The 16,872-nt window shown below is 45.3% G+C and overlaps 1 long non-coding RNA gene and 1 other non-coding gene across 2 annotated transcripts in view; both read left to right on the forward strand.

The window, feature by feature from the left end:
• Positions 1-1,473: 1,473 nt before the first annotated feature.
• The window catches only part of LOC126071572 (uncharacterized), a 35,704-nt gene continuing 20,305 nt past the window's right edge, over positions 1,474-16,872 (forward strand). The window contains exon 1 of the long non-coding RNA XR_007516354.1: positions 1,474-1,548. This is a non-coding gene — a long non-coding RNA (uncharacterized LOC126071572). The remainder of the gene's footprint in view (positions 1,549-16,872) is intronic.
• On the forward strand, positions 1,681-1,844 carry LOC126074184 (U1 spliceosomal RNA). The gene has a single exon (XR_007516986.1). It is a non-coding gene; the product is annotated as a U1 spliceosomal RNA (small nuclear RNA).

Here is a 16,872-nt window from a genome sequence, read left to right on the forward strand (position 1 = left end):
TTCCCTTAAGGATGACTCAGCACCTGGATCTCCAAAAATGGACATGGGGAGGGATGTGGTGTTGGATTTTGGGCGCCAATCCCGCCCCCTGGGTAGTGAAGAGCATAAAAGCTCCATGCTCCACTGATGCTGGGAGTGCATGGTCTTTGGGTTGCTATGCCCCATGTTGCTCCTTGTTTTTCGAAACACGAATACAAAGACTCAATATTCCAAACATGGTTCAGGTAAATCCCATCATCTCTAGTTAAGAGAAGAGACCTCAAAAGCTGATGGAAAGCTGAGTGGAATTTGCTCACTTTGAGCTTCATTATAGGGTGATGCCAGGTTTTTTCTCTCAGTTTGGTCAGAATGCCAAGAAAGTTGTCCCGGAGGATTTTTAGCTTAAGAACAAATAAAGAGGAGAAAAAGGCAACCAAAGACTCAAAAGAAGAAACTAGTCCACAGGACTAATAGCCTACAGGAACCACAGCCTCATCTACCTTGACAGCAGAATAACGAGATGGTGCCCGGCTACCATCACCGACCGTTCCGACCAGGGATCCAATAGATGGTCCAGGATAGGATGGGAGAAAAATGTAGAACGAAACTCAAATTCCTAAAGAAGTCAATACTTATTGGGCCGGTAGAGACCAGACGAACGCCTGAGACTGTCGCCCTGGCATACGCTTTATATCCGGATCTCAAACCACTCCTGGTGTTCACCTATCAGCCCAAACACAGAGTGGCTCAAAAAATAAATAGTATCACCTGCGACTACTGCGTGCCTCCAAATAATGAGACCTAACAGTCCAAATTTACCCTAGACCAACGATGAGAAGGTACGGGGGGCAAGGAAGTAATGGAAACAGAGCCACGAGAATGGAAATAAGGAGAAAGCTGACACATTGTGAAAAGTGTAACCAGGGTCACTGAGTAACAGGCGGTTAAGTCAAAAAGTGCTGCTGCTAGGGTTCCAGATGATACACGCACGGATTTATTCCACACAAAGCGTGTTTAAACATGTCTCTGTGGTCCGTGGATGGCTGCAAATTCTCTCAGTGGCACACTTGTCTTGGCCTTCTTCAGGTGCCTTCAGAAATTAAAAAGAAAAAAAGATACATTTTATGCCGTGGAAGAAAATGATTTTGAGGTCAGGGCTAATATCAAGTTTTGCTCTGTTTTACGTATTAGGGGCCACTATTCCGAGACGAACGCCAAAGGGGTGTGGGAAGGAGAGGTGAAGAAAGCGCGGAGTCCTGGAGAGACGCGGCTGGGCCAGGCCTCGGGCTCGGCTCGCCGCCTAAACGGTGGCGGGGAGGTGGTAGCTGGGGAGGGGGAAGGTAGACGTCGCTTCTTACTCGGACTGCCGGTCCGCTCATTGGCCGCCTGGGAGGAATGGGCGGAGGAAAAGGCGGGCAAGGGGCGGGGCGTGGGTAGGCAGAAAGAGCGCTGTCCGTGACGTCACTGACGGGGCAGGGTCTTATGTAGATACGGCAGCGCAGTGGTTGCTGGATCAGCATCTGCTGCTTAAACACGTTGTGACTCTTCGTGCTGTGGAAAGGAGTCCAGGTGTGTCGCTTGAAATTTTGTGGTTCAGGAGCGTAGAAGGGCTCTGAGGGTTGGGAGTGAGGCTAGCGAAATGACCGTCTGTGTAAAGTGTAAGGAGCGCGCGGCTGTGTCGGGGCAGCCGGTGAACAACTCATACTTACCTGGCAGGGGAGATACCATGATCACGAAGGTGGTTTTCCCAGGGCGAGGCTTATCCATTGCACTCCGGATGTGCTGACCCCTGCGATTTCCCCAAATGTGGGAAACTCGACTGCATAATTTGTGGTAGTGGGGGACTGCGTTCGCGCTTTCCCCTGATTTTTTTGGGTAAAACGATAGACTGATTATAGCTCTCTCTTTCTCTGCAGTTCCGTTTTTCAGGGGCGGAGGTTTTTGAGCCTGTCTAGGTTTTCTTTTTTTTTTTTTCTTTAGTGTTGTTTACGTGAAATACTCCAGTGGCCGTGTATTTTTCACTTTGCTCTTCACGAGCGATCCCTTTAACACGCCAGCTGAGATTGTCTGCTGGGTCATTGGTAGCGTTGCTCAAAGTTTCTTACGAAGACCTGTTAAACAGTGAAAATGCAGTTAAGTTTCCCGGGGGTGTAAAAGTGTCCCAGTTTAGGGCGTCGGCGGGGCTATCCTCCCGGTGGGCTTCTGGGAGAGGAGCCTTTCTTGTCGGTAGCAGCCTCCCTCCCCCCCGGAGTTTGGTTTCTTGGCCTTGGTTGGTCTGTGAGGGATCTTCCTCACGTGGTGTCTTTCTCCTGTGCCTGACCTTCTCTGCGAGTCTCTTCTCTTTGATGAGACAGCACTCAGAAAGGATTAGGACTAGGAACCACCCTTCTCTGGCATTACTTAACTGATAACTCTCTTCAAAGAGTGGGAGAAAGAAGTGGCAGTCGGCTTCCGGTAAAGATTTACAGCCTTGAGAATGAAGAAAACCAAAGACACAAGGCAAAGATTAGTCCAAAGGCCTAATGGACCCCAAGTACCACAGCCTGAGTCTAGCACAACTAGATGGTGTCCGGCTACCCCCACCGACTGCTGTGACAGGGATCACAGTGGAGGGGCTCAGACAGAGCTGGAGAAAAATGTAGAACAAAATTCTAACGCAAAAAAAAAAAAAAAAGACCAAATTTAAAGGTCTGACACAGACTGGAGAAACTAGAAGGCAGGAGGGGACAGGAAAGCTGGTAATGGGGAACCCAGGGTCGAGAAGGAGAGAGTGTTGACGTGTGGTGGGGTTGACAACCAATGTCACAGAACACTATGCGTATTAATTTTTTAATGAGAAGCTAGCTTGCTCTGTAAACCTTCATCTAAAGTACAATTAAAAAACAAACAAAAAAGAACCAACAACAAAAAAGAGTAGGCAGACCTATAAAACAAACAATAACGTGTGAGGAATGAGCTTCTTAGTTCCATCGAGTATAGGAGGCCTAATGGGAAACACCTGGCCCAAAGCAAAGATGAGAAGGCAGCAAGGGACAGGAAACCTGGACGAATAGACCCGGGGAACCTGGGGTGTAAGGGGAAAGGGGGCGAATGCTGACATACTGTGGAGATTCCAACCAATGTCACAAAACAATTTGTGTATAAATTTCTGAACGAGAAACTAATTTGTGCTGTAAGCTTTCACCTAACACACGCACGCACGCACGCACGCACGCACGCACGCACGCACGCACACACACACACATAAAAATAGCCTTGGAAGTCCTACGGAGCAGTTTTCTTCCTGATTCTCTAACGTCGCTATGAGCTGGAATGGACTTCACCGCAGTGGGTTTATCTTCAGACAAAGACCTCGTTACCCCGAACAAGGTCACGTTCACAGGTACAGGGGTTAGGACTTCAACATATCTCTCCGGGGGACACAATTCAATCCCTAACGCTAGAGGGAGAGAAGATTCCATGGCTGATGCTGTTCTTAATGTTAGTAAAAAAATCCTGTCCGTTTTCACAGCCTGAAGATCCTGAAACAAGTCCTGGTTGACAAGAAAGCATTTCTTCCCTGGGGCTGTTAGTGCCGGCATCAGTTTTAGACACATCTCGTGCAGGGGAAGGGTCTGCCGTGGTGTTCTGGCCACCTTGGACATGTCCGCATAGGCCAGAACCCGAGTGCCGTGGATTGAATTGTGTCGCATCAAAATAGGTGTCAACTTGGTTAGACCACAAGTGCCAGTATTCTGTGGTTGTCCTCCATTATGTGATTGTAATTTTATGTTAAAAGAGGACTAGGGTGGGATTGTAACACCAGCCTTACCCAGGTCACATTCCTGATCCAATGTAGGGGGAGTTTCCCTGGGGTGTGGCCTGCACCACCATTTATCTCTCAAAAGATAAAGGAAAGAGAAGGAAGCAGAAAATGGGGACCTCATACCACCAAGAAAGCGGCATCGGGGGGCAGAGTGCATCCTTTGGACCTGGGGTCCCTGTGCCTGAGAAGCTCCTTGACCAGGGGAAGATTGGTGACGAGGAATCTTCCTCCAGAGCCGGACAGAGAGGGAAAGCCATCCCCTGGAGCTGACACCCTGAATTTGGACTTGTAACCTACTAGACCGTGAGAGAATAAATTTCTCTTTGTTAAAGCCATCCACTTGGGGTGTTTCTGTTATAGCAGCACTAGATGACCAAGACACCAAGTCCTCCACCCAGGAACATAGGATAGTCTTGTGAGGAGCTTGACCCTTTTCTCATCTGCCTCTCTTTCTTGTGGGAGGCTGCCGCTAGACAGTTTTCCGGTCCACTTCCCTGCTTCCAGTGAGGGGTGGGACTTCTCACCTAGCCCTCCTTAGGGCACAGCCACGGGGTATAAAACTGCTCAGCTGCAGCGAGCCATTGACTCCTCAGCCACAGACTGTCCAATTACTTATGTTGCCATCATGTGGCCACCTTTTTTGAGTGTCGACTTATGAGAGGGCCGCGAGGAGCTGGCACCTTTGACAGCTTTTCCTTTCACTGCCCGTGTAAGTAATAAACTATCTCAGTGTAAAAAGGATCTTTTTTTTTTTAAACCGTCTGAATCTGTCATGCCTTGACTCTGCCTTGCCTTGTGCTTGACACCTTGTAGTCACTTTGAGTCTCCTTGAACCCCGCATGCATTGTCAGTTCACCTTAATTCTGTGCTCATGGGGTTAAGAAGAATGTTGTATGTGAACGAGCCAGCGAGGAACTGGGCCAGACAGATGTATTGTGCGCATTTCCTCTACTCACGTGCCCGCTTCCTTGTCTAATTGAATTTCACTTACAAAACACAAGTTCAAAGATAAAATTACAAATGATTCCAAGATGATGACAGCAGAACATTAAAACAAACGTGAGAATCCTTCTGTGCGTGGGGCCCTCGGTGACTGCACAGGTCACGTGCCCATGAAGCTGGTCCTGCGTGGGGATGCGCGGCCCGGTGTCACTAAGAATTCAAACACCCTTCTTTTTTCTCTATCCGGGGAAACCCTGGTGGCGTAGTGGTTAAGTGCTATGGCTGCTAAACAAAGGGTCGGCAGATTGAATCTGCAAGGTGCTCCTTGGAAACTCTGTGGGGGCAGCTCTGCTCTGTCCTACGGGGTCGCTGTGAGTTGGAATCGATCTGACGGCACTGGGTTTGGTTTTGTCTGGTTTTTCTCTATCCAGAGAAGAACCAGAACTTACAGGAGAGGACAGGTGGAGAGTACCTTTGCATACAGCTTTCCCTTTCTTTCAAAGTTCTTCATTAGCTACTAATTGTGGCCTCTGACACTGTCATCTCAACGCAGACATAGTCAATGACTCTGGGACTTCTATTTTTTAAATTTACCCAGAAGCCACAGTCCTCAGTAGCAGAGACAGGTTCCTCCTCATATGATTTCCAGCTTCAAGAAGCTCCAGCTCCTGTTGACTTAAATTTCTGACCCTCAAGTCACATCAAGACACCCAGAGATGGGTGGTGAGTTGCTGAACAGTCACAGCATTTTGTTTGCTTGTCAGACTTCTGTTCCATTACAATAAATCCCTGCAATTCATGTCCATTTCTTGATTGCTTAGCTAGATTCTTTTCCACAGAGAAATTGATATTGATGTTGCTGTGGAGATATAGTTTACAGCGAGGCAAAAACATAAAATGAAGAGTGTGGATTCCAACCAGCCCGTGGAGACGTCAGGTGAATTCAATCGATGTTGAAAGAAATTAGCTGTAATCCCTTCACGTCTGAGAGTTTCACATTGCAATGTCAGCTTCAAAACCTAACAAAAAAGGTGTAAGGTACAAAAAGTACCCAGGATTTGGAGATTGGAACACGAGTCTCAGTAAAGGACAGAGACTTGGAATTCCTCATTGACCTGAGAATGTAAGCATGGGCTTTCTGGTCAAATCACTCTGAAAATGTACAGCCCTTAGATCCTGGGTCTCAGTCTCCAATGCCCCCCCCCCCCCCAGGAGGCTCTTGTGCTGTGGCCTTGTCCCGAGTGAATCCACCTGCCTCCTACCTACATCTTCTTAGACTCAGGGGGACCAGGAAACTGTTCATCTGCACCAGCCTTGCCACATGCCTTGGGGAAGTCATGAACTTCAACACAGAGCCTGTTTCTCTGTAAATGAGAGGGTGCCTGGGATAGTTTCTGGAGATCCCTCTGGCTCTCTAATTCTTCTCGGAAGAATTACGATGGGCTATTTTTTTATGTTTCCTTGGCACTTAGTGGTTTTTTGTGCCCTTGGCCTGAGAGATTGCATAAGGAGATTCCATCACAGCAAATAACTTTGTACCCCCAGGTGGGGCTTGTTTTTTACTTTTCAATAGCCAGGTTTCCTGTATGTGGTATGGGTACCACTGGTAGTACTTGAGATAGTTTCAGATGGTACAAGGATGAATATTTAATGTGAATAAGTATGTATTTAGTTCCATATTCATACCCAACATGCTTAACAAGCACATCAAGGCCACTTTGATGCCTTCTTTGTAGAGATGAGAAAGAGTGTTGGTATCACAAACCAGTTGGCAACACTTCATCAAATGTGCTTTATGTATCTAAACTTTCCTCAGACTTTTTCCTTGGGTGACAGCTGCCCTGCTTGATGTCTTGCTCCCAAGTCCTCCATCTATTGCCAGACAACTCTTTGTATATACCACCTGAACACACCTGTAGTGACATGGGATTTTTTAAGTGACCTTTTGCCTTGGTTCTTTGGTAAAAGGGCTTGAGAGATTTTTTTCCCCATAAGACCTAAGGGAAAACCTTGGTGGTGGTGTAGTGGTTAAGTGCTACGGCTGCTAACCAAAGGGTCAGCAGTTCGAATCCGCCACGTGTTCCTCGGAAACTCTATAGGGCAGTTCTACTCTGTCCTATAAGGTCGCTATGAGTAGGAATCTATAGGGCAGTTCTACTCTGTCCTATAGGGTCGCTATGAGTAGGATTCGACTCGACAGCCCTGGGTTTGGTTTGTTGGTTTTTTTAAGATGTAAGGCTTTTTTTTTTTTAAGGCGTTACCTTTGTCCTAATTTTCTAGCCCCAAAGACTTTGTTAGTTTTCTTCAGGTTGATTGATATTTCCTGAGTTAACTGTAAACAACTTGAGGTTTGATACTTTTTGTCTGGCCCTGAGCTGCAGGCAGCCTGCCTTGTAATTAGTATGCGCCTTGCCTGATTGGCCAATAAACCATGCAAATGCAGTGACTATAGGCTATGCAAATGGAGTATCTGCAGCCTACTATGCAAATGAAGTGTCTGTGGTCTAAGGAGAGATTGTTCAATTTATGGCCCCGGTGTGAGGACGGTGCCTTGAAACTGATGAGGAACTTGTGTATATATACAGTTAACCCCACAGAGGTTTTTCAGACAGGAAGAAGCAGAAGGGAGAAGAAGCAGAGAAAGAAAGAGGTAAAGAACCTCTTAAAAGAGCTGTAACGCAGGTCAAGGGGTATTAATGCTGAAGATGTTGACAGGTCCGGGAGGGGCCCAGTGGCAGAGCCAGTGGTGATATACAGCAGAGCCAAGAGGAGCCCTGAATGGCTGAGCGGAGCTTAGAGAGATGTCCTGCACTGAAGAAGGGAGACTTTGCCTCCATGCTTCCTGATCCTGATCCTGACTTCAGCCTGTTGATCCTGATACGGAGTTGTACCCCATTACTTCCTCAATAAACCACTAAACTGTAAATGTGCTCTGTGAGTTCTGTGTGGCCATTGGAACAGAGCATCAAACCCAGAAGAGAAGTAGAGAGTGCCGTGGGAGGGATGGCTGGTGTCAGAATTGGTAAAAAGGTTGTCGAGTGGAGGTGTGTCTGGCTGCCATCTCCTGGGAATCAGCTTTGGGCTGATCTTGGTCATTATCCCCCTTGAATTTTGACAGATTGTGATGCCGTTGCTACTATTCCCACCTTTTTACAGCACCCCGCGCCCCTAAAGGAGGCTTTTTATTTTTCTGGCTCCAGTTTCCTCTTCCTCCACCCCTTTCCTCAAGCCCTGTCTTACCTCCTTCATGGGCAGACAGCATCAGCTCTCTCTCTGCCTTGGATTTGCAGCTGACATGCATCAGGAGATTGGAAAATTAGGAAGATCCCTTAAGCTGCCCTCTCTTTCAGTGATGGTGTGGATTGTAAATACTGTTGTTGTTAGTTGCTGTCAAGTGGATTCCTAGTCATCACGACCCCAGGTGTGCAGAGTAGAACTGCTCCACAGGGTTTTCAAAGCTGTGATCTTACGGAAGCAGACTGGCGGGTCTGTCTTCCAGGGTGCCGCTGGGTGAATTTGAAACACCAACCTTTGGGCTAGTAGTCGAGAGTTTAACTGTTTTTGTCACTCCGGGCCTCCAGGCATTTAAATAAATTAGAGCATTATCTTCTCACTGTCAGAAATAACTTTAGATTTTTCCTTATGTGAAAATGCTGAACATCAAACTATAGAAGAAAAGCCTAGGTCTTGTGTTGGCAGGTGTGGGCATTTTGCCAACCCTTCTCAGGGTGTGCTCTCACCCTGCTCTCACTTCTGAACCACAGTGTCCTAATAAATTGAAATAACCTCGAATTCTTCTTCACTAGTTTTTTTAGTACTCGAGGGCACTGGGTTAGTCAAACTGAGAAAAGGCACGAAGGACCATGGCGCCCCCTCGTGGCTACTGCGGGCACAGCACACAGAGACCTGCAAACCCCCAGAAGATGCTAGGACAGGGCAGGTTCAAAGAAAACCAGCTGAAACGTGCAAGATGCCGAGTGAGTGTTCAAGACATTGACAGTACAAGCCATGCATCCTACAGACTGATACAGCTCGATGAAAAAGAGCTGTGAACTTTTCTTCCCAGCAGGTGGAGGTTTCCTTGTCCAAATATAAAATATCTGAATTAAGACCTAAGTCCATTTTCATTGCCTTTCCAATGAGAAAACATGGGTTTGCAGAGAGTTTAAGGGCTTTCATTAGTCGGAGCTTAAGGGCTAAATTATTCTCTGGCTCCCTGAGGGAGGAGTTTCTGACCAAAAGGAGTCTATCCACACGGTGGCTAGGAACTCCTTAGATACTGGATTCTAGGCATATCAGATGTACCAAGATTATTTTCAAAGATCTTTAATCTGGTCTCTGACTAGGGGTACTACCTCTGGGAAGGCCTCCTTTCCAGTCCTGGCATCACTAGTTACCTTCTGTTTGACCTTGGGCCAGCTCCTTCAATGTTTCAAGTCTCATATGAAAATAATAGTATTAACTGTCTCGTAGAGTTATTGTATAGGTTAATGGGATGATATAATAATACACATAGCATAGTGTATGGCACATATTAGGTGTACCAAAGAAAAGCCAAACCTACTGCTGTCAAGTCAATTCCAACTCATATTGACCCTCTAGGACAGAGTAGAACTGCTGCATAAAGTTTTCAGGGAGTTCCTGGTGGATTTTAACTGTAGACCTGTTGGTGAGGAACCTTAGAACTTAACCACTACGCCACCACGGTTTGCATATTAGATATGGAAGACAGGAAATAGCATTAAAGTTTTGTTTTTCCCCCTTAATTGTGAAATATAACAAAATTGTACAGATTTCTGCTTTGGGCCATGATGGAGTAAGAGAGATGGTATTTACTTTTCTACCTTATACCACTAGAGGACAAGACAAAATATATGTGAAACAGCTTCTTTGGAGACACTGAACCACAGGAAGTATAGGACAGAGCTCATACTGAGCCCCTAAGAGTGTGCACTCCCACCATCCTGAAGGGAAAGAGCATCTAACTCATGTGTCATGAAGGAGAGTCTTCAGAAAGGTAATACCTCAACACTGTGTCCACATTAGCCTTAGACTAAGGATTTTCTGAACCCACCTAACAAAGCTTAAAAGCCAGCCTGGAAAGAATCAAACTGTTTCCAAGCAACTTAATGGCATCCCAGACCAGAGTCCAAAAATATTTAAAGGATTATATAAATATATTTTTTATTACTTAACATAAAATTCATAGTTCCTGGCATCTAATAAAAATTATTATTAGGGATGCAAAGAAGTGGAGTCCTGGTGCAGGAAAAAAGGATCCATAACCATGAGAAAAGTCAACAGAAAGAAACACAGAAATAACTCAGATGGTAGAATCAGTAGACCAAATATTTAAAGCAGCTATTATAAGCACACTGTATATGTTCAGAAAAGTGAAGGAAAGCATGAGCTTGATGAGGAGAGAAATGAAATACATATATATATGACTGAAGTAGAACTTGTAGAATTGAAAAGTACACTAGATGATTTTATCAGTTAATTGGACACTGTAGGAGACATGACAACATAAATTATCCAAAATGAAACCCAGAGGGAAAAAAGAACTAAAAATGAAAAGAACAGAGCATCACTGACCTGTGAGAAAACATCAAGTGGCCTAATATCCATGTAATTGGAGTCCTGGAAACAGAGCAGCTACAGTGACAGAAAAAAAGTTTGAAGAGATAATAGTCCCAAGGGCAAGGGTCCTGGCCCCTCCTTGTGGCCACTGTGGAGACAGCAGGTAGGGATCTATCTGTACAACCTGAGGAGCCACTGGATACCAAAGAGGATACCAAAGAGGTCCATCAAGGGTAGAGCCAAAGAAAAGTAGGCAATGTGCAGGACCTTAAAATGAGAAGTTGTGTGGCCTATGGACTGAGCTACGTTGATAAGAACTGAGAGCTTCTCTTCTCCTCAGCATGGAAGATTGCCCAGTTATATCCGAGCCAACACTGAAGGCAACATTTGGCGAGTTGCTGATGAGGAAGCTGACATTTGCAGAGTTTAATGGATTTCCTTGGTCTCAGGACTGTTTAGCACTAAATCGCGTCCAGTCCTCTCAGTTGTTGATGCTTCAGAGCGTGAGCTATAGAGACAGTTACATGTGGGAGGATCTTTAAGTCTATTAGTCCGTCTGCTCAGCTCATGTATAGGGGAATAATGGTTGGTTGTTTGCTTCTAAATTGCCCCCAACAACATTTTTATAATCTAACAGTGAAAAGACTGTAGAATGTGACACAAACCCCAGAATCTTTAAAGAGTGATACATAGGAGTACATCAAAATTTCAAATCAAATAAAAAACATTCTATATAACAAAGAAATTATTTTTATTTGTTGTTGTTGTTGTTAAGTGCTACCGAGTCAGTTTGGACTCATAGCAACCTCTATGTACAACAGAATGAAACACTGCCTGGTTCTGCGCCATCCTAACCACCGTTGTTATGCTTGTGCCCATTGTTGCAGCCACTGTGTAAATCCATCTTGTTGAGGGTCGTCTTCTTTTTTGTTGACCCTTTTTATTTAGTATATATTTTTATTCAAGTTATGTATGCCCAAAAGTTTGTTATGAAAAACAGTACTCCCCTGATTCCTTTCTACATTTCTTGTTCTCCAGAGATAACCACTTTGAACTCATACAACCAATTATCTGACTATTTCTCTCTTTAATGCTAAAGAAACATTGTTACACGTTGATTTTTCAGTTTTCCACTCCAGGCCCTTCAGACAACCTGCAAGGGGAAAAATGGTGTGTCTTTGGGTGGGTGGGTGCACCACCTGCTAGTGTACACCAAGGGAGCCCACAAGGCCCTTCACTTGGCTTGCACTCACTTGCCAACCAACTTAATCCACTTCACCCCTCCACACAGGGAAAGGAAACTTTGCAAGAGCAAATGCCAGGCAAGCAGCTTTGAGGTTTATCGGTGGAATCGGGTTCTCGGGTGGGACAGGAAGGGATGGGAGCGATCCTGAGTGAGGAGCCACGGTGGTCCACACCCAGCAACTGACACCGCTGCTGTGAACGCCCAGTACCTCTGCCTTCCATTCCCTACTTTCTCCCTTTTTATTTCCTGTTCTCCCTTCTGTTCTTTCCTGTCTCTCCTCCTTCCTCAGCTATTCTGAGGGTTTTTGGAATCTCAGTTTCTAAGGAGGAGAGAAGCTGACGAGGGGACGCGGCTGTGAGGAGCAAAAGGCCGCGGGGAGCAGGAGGGGATCTGGAGCAGCTCTGGCTCCGCGGAGCCTGGGGCTCCCATCCTGCTTTTTCCCGCCCAGCTTGAGACCTTTCTTGCTCCTAAACGACAATAGGAGGGAGGACACGGAGAGGGGTGTAACAAGTTTCATTCACTATTTAATGGGCTTAAAAAAAAAAAATCTTTGATTTGGCTTAAACTCTAAGGTCCCACTGAGATTTGAACTCGGATCGCGGGATTCAGAGTCCAGAGTGCTCAACATTACGCCGTGGAACCCCCTCAGAAGCTGTTGACTGCATCCCATACCGAAACTCAAATCTATTGCTGTCGGATCCATTTTGACTCATATCTATGAGTATCTCAATGAAAAACCAAACCCAATGCCACCGCTGTTGAGTTGATTCCAGCTCATATGACTATCAAAAAACAAAACAAAAAAACACACCAAACCCGTTGGCCGTTGAGCAGATTCCAACGCATCTCAACAGAGGTGTGTAAATACTCATTTAGCATCCATGTTTTCCACGGACTAATCTCAAGGCAGTCCTCCTTCAGACAGGACTTGAGTACGGTTGACCTGTGTAAATGGACTCACCGGTCTTGCCCCTCTCTGCCCCTCTCCTTTTATTGACTTCTATTATCTTGTTGTATTATCATTTTATTCGGAGCCCTGGTGGCCCAATGTTTAAGAGTTTGGCTGCTAACCCGAAAGACTGGAAGTTGGAATTCACTAGCCGCTCCTTGGAAACCCTATGGGGGCAGTTCTACTCTGTAATATAGGGTTGCTTTCAGTTGAATGCTATGGCAAAAAACAAAAACAAAACATTTCATTCGCACCTCAGGAAATGAGGTAAAATTCACTTTAGGTTTAGGGCAATAGCACAGTTCTTTAAAAACCACAAACTCTGCCTTATTTACCAGAGTTTCCTGTCCCAAGGTGAAATTTCTGCAAACAATTGTGTTATTTCCTTTTCTTTGCTTTCACCCACTTCTCTTTGTCCAGGGAGAGCAGATGATTGTCAGGGCAGGACTTGGGACTTCTTGGGTCCCTTGGCCAAAAAGCACCTATTACACTTCAAAGTCCCCACAGCTTCCTATGTGTAATATATTAAGGTGTGTTAGCAGTGGTTTATGTGGGAAGTGGGTTCAGGAGGGAGGCAGGATAACTTTCATTTTCTTCTTTATACACTTTTTTTTTTTTTTGGTAAGTTTTTCTTACAACAAGCATCTATTTGTCAGATTTACAATAAAACAATTAACCATGTTTACCCATTTACACACTTAGACAAACCAGACTAACCTCATCTGCTGTGACTTAAAATTGACCACATGCTCTTGAGGCTCCAAGACAGAGGTCTGACACTTATACAGCCACAGTCGGTTTTCTAAGAGCTTGGCCACATCCATTACATTTAAATTTCTCAATGTTATCATTCACTGTTTTTCAGTTGTTTTCTAAAATACACTGTATGGTAAAGAATTTAACTTCATTGAAGGCATTTGATCATTGTCCTTGGTTTCTGAGAGATAACTCTAAACCCAAAACAAAAACAAACCATTGTTGTCAAGTCGATTCCGACTCCTACCTACATTTATATAGTACGGGGTAGACCTGCCCAAGAGAGTTTCTGAGGATTTAAATCCTTATGGAAGCAGATCGACACAACTTTCTCCAGTGGAATGGCTGGTGGATTGAAACCACTGACCTTTGGATTAGCAGCCCAGCACGTAACCAGTGTCCCACCAGGGCGCCTTGAGATAACTCTAAACCCTTGGAATTTGCTAAGTAATTGAGATTCCTTTGTTTACTAGGAAACCCTGGTGGCATAGTGGTGGAGCGCTAGGCTGCTAACCAATAGGTCGGCAGTTTGAATCCACCAGGCGCTCCTTGGAAACTCTATGGGGCAGTTCTACTCTGTCTTATGGGGTCATTATGAGTCAGAATGGACAACGGGTTTGTTAACTGTAGGCCTCCAGACCACACCTGAAGGTTTATGCTGGCCAGGCTAGAAAGACCATCTCCTGTTATCAGCCAGTTTGGAGGGGGTGGATGACTTTTGCTGGAAAGTCCATATATAGTAGATACAGGCCACACCCCTGAGAAAGTTCCTCTTATAGCTTGTTGGCTGATCACATGAGATCACATCATGGAAATGATTATACTATATTACATTATGAAAAAGCAGTATGTCCAACATCTGCCAAACCACTGAGAATCATAACCTAATCAAGTTGACATGTAACATTAACCGTCACAGGTCCTATATGCTCAACCTGCCATCATGTGGCTGGCTGATAGCCCCCACCTTAACAACTGGGAACTGGTATCATATCAGGGACTCAGAGTTGTTTTTCCACTGTTGGTTTTGGGCACTCAGTAGTGGCTGTAGCCAGATTAGCCTTGGTGAGCGGAAGCCCATGACACTGAGTCCATGCATAATTTCTATCCCTGCTGCAAGGCCACTTTGTTTATGAACCCTTTGGGTAGTCCTAGAATTTCCATTTAGTTTCTGTTGATGGTTTTCACAGCACCACTGAGATTGTCTATCAGATCACTCATTGACATCATGTTTGTGTGTGTGTGTGTGTGTGTGTGTGTGTGTGTGCAATAGCTGCTTTGAAGTCTGCTAAATCTAACATCTGGGACATCTTTGAGCTGAGGGTTGGTTTCTATTGACTTATTTTTTCCTTTGAATATGGCTCACATGTTTCTTTGAATGTTTAGTGTTTTTTAAGTATTAGACACTTTTAATGATACATTGTATATTCTGATGTCTTTCTCTAGAGTATCAATTTTTCTAGGAGACCTTATGGGCAGCTCTACTCTGTCATATAGGGTCACTATGAGTTGGAATTGATTTGACAGAACACAACAACAACAAGCATTTTGATTACTGGCTGATTACCTTGAACTTGTGTAGGACTGGATTTAGGCTTTAAGGTGAATCTGTGGAAAGTTCAAGGTGTTTACCAAAACCCTCAGCTTGTTGGAACTCAACCTCCAAACTTTGTCTCCCCTGCAGCTCTTATCAGGGCTTGGTTCGCAGCTTTGTTAGGGCCTGTCAACAGTAGACCTTACATTAGGGTATGGGTTGTGTTCTTAAAGTACAGTCTTTCTGGAGAGAGTCTCAGCTGGATGCTCAGAGTGGTAAAGAGTTGTTAACAAAGCTTGAATTCCAACGTTGCCTGGTACTGACCTCTAGGATCTCTGTTCTGTTCTCTACCCTGTAGCATCTATCCTCTGGCAAGCCTGGGGTAGTACCTTCCTGCACACGAGCAGCTCAGCACTCAGCAAATAACCTGCAGAGGACCCCCATATGGAATTCTGAAAATTGACCTCTAAACGGTTTTCTCCCTTCTGGTGGTCTAACCTGTCCTAGTGTCTAATCTGATCTCTGCCTCCCCATGTGAACACCATGCTCTGCTGGGATTTCAGCTTGCTGTACCACCATCAGGAATTCTCCCCAACCCTCTCTCAGGGATTACAGTCTTGCACCGCTTCTGTCCAATGTCTGTAAACTGGTACCTCACATATTTTGTCATTTTTATGGTTGTTTAAAGGAAGAAGACTAATTTGGAAGCAGTCACTATGTCATAGCTGCAGGTGAACAGAAGGGCACACAGGCTGTAGCAGACCCCCTTTAAAACGGGGGCTTTTCCACATGGATTACCGATTCTTGTCAGTGCCTTTGCAAATGAGGATTTAATCACGTGCGTTACTGATTTCAAAATAATTTGAACATCATTTTCCACGTTTACAAATGACCTGGGCCAAGGATTTTCTTTTTATTTTCTTAATGCGTACAATAAAAAAAAAAAAAATGACCTGGGACTGCTGGGTTTACTTTCAGCATGATGGTCTCACAAATACCTAGGCTGAATATCCTGTTCTCCGGGGGTAATTCAATACTTCTGACTCTTCTAGGACCACAAAAGAGAGGATTGGCAAAAGGAGACCTGTAAGGGACCGGTACTGGTCCTGTTGGAGAGGACCAGGCCTAAGCTGGGCAGGTGCAGTAGAAAATGATAACATTCCCAGCATGGGGAGACAGGTGGAGGGATGAGAGGCCACCATGAGGGGCAAAGGTGGAGAGGAGAGGCCCAGAGAGACAAGCTGTCTTTTCTGGGGCCAATGACTAGACACAGTGAATAGACACAATGAATAGGTGGGATCTTCCTCACCCTTCTCTTCATTCTCAAAATCCTGTCCCTCTTCCCTCTGAATCTCCCTCTGGATAATCTTCTCCATCCCTGTCTAGGCAGGGCGGAGCTGGAGGCCTGGTCCCATTGCATCTTCTCTCCCATACCAGTTAAACTTTTTTCTATGGGGACCTGTTTTGGGGGCCTGTTGAAGCCTGTACAACTTTCTTGGAATAATGGCTTTTAATGAGTAGAATACAACATTTAGAATGACAAAAAAGTAGCGACTTTTGAATCTAGTTATCTTTGTGAGGCTTCCAAGTCTGAAAGGAGATTGAGATAGCACCAACCCCCCAAGAATAGGAAGCACCATGGACCCTAGACCCCAGAATTGGGACCGTCCAAAATAAGAAATCTTAAGTTTAGTTGGTCTCAGGGAAATTGAAACTTTCAGACATCATTCTTCTTTACTGGCCAAACAAAAAAAGCAATTCCCAGGAGCAGAGTTCCAAGATGAAGGACCACAGGACCCCGTAGTGCCGCCCTGGGAATTCATATGGCTGCAGGAGCAGCCATATCCCGATCCAAATAAAACACACTGACTGGAAGCTGGAGGGTACTGAAGACCTTGAAATCAGAAGCCCTGCGCTGTGCAGAGTGAACAAGCAGGGTGACCAAAAGCCCTGAGCTTCTCTTCTCCCTGGCAACCTGAGATCAGTTGCCAAAATGTAAGATACCTGGGCAGAGACCAAAGTCAACCTTGGCACATTGCTGATGAGGAAAGTGAGGTTTGCAGGGAGTTTAATGGATTTCT

The sequence above is a fragment of the Elephas maximus genome, chromosome 3 (assembly GCF_024166365.1).
Source record: "Elephas maximus indicus isolate mEleMax1 chromosome 3, mEleMax1 primary haplotype, whole genome shotgun sequence".
In the NCBI taxonomy this organism is placed as follows: domain Eukaryota; kingdom Metazoa; phylum Chordata; class Mammalia; order Proboscidea; family Elephantidae; genus Elephas; species Elephas maximus.